This window comes from Lynx rufus, unplaced genomic scaffold (assembly GCF_022079265.1).
Source record: "Lynx rufus isolate CCGP_SWC_20201006 ecotype Redwood Valley unplaced genomic scaffold, mLynRuf1.p SCAF_19, whole genome shotgun sequence".
Classification (NCBI taxonomy): Eukaryota; Metazoa; Chordata; class Mammalia; order Carnivora; family Felidae; genus Lynx; species Lynx rufus.
In genome coordinates this window covers 29,099,984-29,102,743 of record NW_025814833.1, presented here as the reverse complement: position 1 = coordinate 29,102,743, position 2,760 = coordinate 29,099,984, and positions in this window count along the sequence as shown.

Sequence of the window (2,760 nt, the reverse complement as noted above, 5' to 3'; positions counted from 1 at the left end):
CCGGCCCCCGCCCCCGCCCCCGAGTGTTTCTGGGAGTCCCTAGGGCGTGTTCACACGTGCTCCAGAACCGATCAGGGCTGCCGCTCACCTCTGCAGTGTGCCTGATTTCCGCTGCTGCTGAATAGGCGACTTTTAAGCAGACAGCTCTGCGCAATGCACTTAAAAGCTAGCCCATTTCCCAAAGTGAGCACGAGTACGGAATGTGTTTGGTCCCGGTTAGGATGAGGTTGGGGAAACTGCTGGACACAATGTTGTGCCAGACAACTCGCATCGATCCATCAAATTACGCAGCCAAAGGCCACCTGATTGCATCCGTCCGGGTGAACTGGCCCCAGAGTCTTTTGAATATTTTGAGACAGAGAGAGAGAGAAGCAGGGCTGGGCGCAACACCGGACGTGTAATTGACGCATTGCTGGAGGCTCAGCGTGGACACATCTGAGACACCGAAGACTCCAGGGGGACCCGATCACTGGTGGCTCCCCACAGCTTTGTGAGTTTTAGCTCTAGGAGCTTGGCCAGATTCTCACACTGAATATCCGAGAAAAATGCCCCCTCGTGTTTCTGGCAGGGCGAATGGGGGAAACGAACCACTGGGAACACACCAGAGCATTCTGTTTTTCTTAACAAGGTCTGCCTTCAAGAGAAATGAGCTAGCCCGGTTTTTATCAGAGCCTAACTGACCTGGAGGAAGGAAAGTTCACTCTTGAACGCGGGTTTGAACAGCACGGGGCCGCTAATACATAGATTCTTTGCAATAAATACAGTACATTCCTGGAATGTAATGCATTTTCTCTTCCTTGTGAGTTTCTTAATAACATTTTCTTCTCTCTAGCTTTACTTTATTGTAAGAATACAGTTTATAAGATATATACCATACAAAATGTGCGTTAATTGACTATTTTATCGGCAAGGTTTCCAGTCAACAGGAGGCAATTAGTAAGTAGTTAAGTTTTGGGGACACCAGGGGATCGTTGTGGGGTTGAGCCCCACATTGGGTGTGGAGATCACTTAAAAATAAAATCTTTAAAAGAAGAAAAGAAAGGGGCACCTGGGTGGCTCAGCCAGGTAAGTGACTTCAGCACAGGTCGTGATCTTGTGGTCTGTGAATTTGAGCCCCACGTCGGGATCTGTGCTGACAGCTTGGAGCCTGCCTCAGATCCTCTGTCCCCCCCCTCTCTCTGCCCCTCCCTGACTCATGCACACTTTCTCTCTCTCACTCCCTCTCTCTCTCAAAAATAAACAAACATTGCTTAAAAAGACAACAGAAAAGAAAAAAATGATGAGACATTCAATGGCAAAAACCAGTTTGAAGAGACAGAGCAAACAGAACCAGAGTCAGACGTGGCAGGAATGTTGGAAGTCGCTTCATCCAGTCTCCCGGCTTTAAATATCGTCTATATTCTGATGTCCCCAAATCGAAACCTCCAGCTCTGACTCCAATCCTGAGCTTTAAAGACATATCAAATTGCCCGTTTGACATCTCGTGCACATGTCAGATAGACATCTCAAACCAGGTGGCTGAGACAGAAGCCTTCGGTTGTTCCCCCACCTCCAAAATATGTCCTGAACCCGATCATTTCTCACCATCTTTGCTTGCTTGGACGACCAAGATAGCCTCCTTTCTGCTCTTTCTTCTAGTTCATTCTCTACGCAGCAGTTAGAAATATCCCTTTGAGGGGCGCCTGGGTGGCTCAGTCGGTTAAGCGTCCGACTTCGGCTCAGGTCATGATCTCACAGTGCGTGGGTTTGAGCCCCGCACCGGGCTCTGTGCTGACAGCTCAGAGCCTGGAGCCTGCTTCTGATTCTGTGTCTCTCCCTCTCTCTCTGCCCCTCCCCAACTTTCACTCTGTCTCTCTCTCTCTCTCAAAAATAAAAAAATAAAATTAAAAATAAAAAAAAACAAAGAAATATCCCTTTGAAAAAGAAATCAGATGGCATCACCACTCTGTTCACAACTCAACTTTCAGGGCACCTGGGTGGCTCAGTCGGTTGAGCGTCCAACTCTTGGTTTCGGCTCAGGTCATGATCCCAGGGTCGTGGGACTGAGCCCTGAGTCGGGCTCCATGCTGACAGCGTGGAGCCTGCTTGAGATTCTCTCTCCACCACCCCCCCCCCGCCCCTCCTTCACTCATGTGCACTGGTGCTCTCTCCCTCTCAAAATAAGTAAATAAGTACACCTAAAAAAGGAAATAAAATTAAATTTAAAAATATTGTCAGGGCGCCTGGGTGGCTCAGTCGGTTAAGTGTCCGACTTCGGCTCAGGTCATGATCTCAAGGTTTGTGAGTTCGAGCCCCGCGTCGGGCTCTGTGCTGATGGCTCGGAGCCTCGAGCCTGCTTCAGATGCCGTGTGTCCCTGTCTCTCTGCCCCTCCCCTGCTCGCACTCTTTCTCTCTCAAAAATAAAAACATTAAAAAAAAATTTTTTTTAATTGTCTTTAGGAAATCACCCTGATTTGATTTATTTCCAGCACTGTCTGAATTTATCTTTTAAAAATATATGAGAGGGGCGCCTGGGTGGCGCAGTCGGTTAGGCGTCCGACTTCAGCCAGGTCACGATCTCGCGGTCCGTGAGTTCGAGCCCCGCGTCGGGCTCTGGGCTGATGGCTCGGAGCCTGGAGCCTGTTTCCGATTCTGTGTCTCCCTCTCTCTCTCTGCCCCTCCCCCGTTCATGCTCTGTCTCTCTCTGTCCCAAAAATAAATAAACGTTGAAAAAAAAATATATGAGAGACACTGGGGTGGCTCAGTCAGTTAAGCATCTGA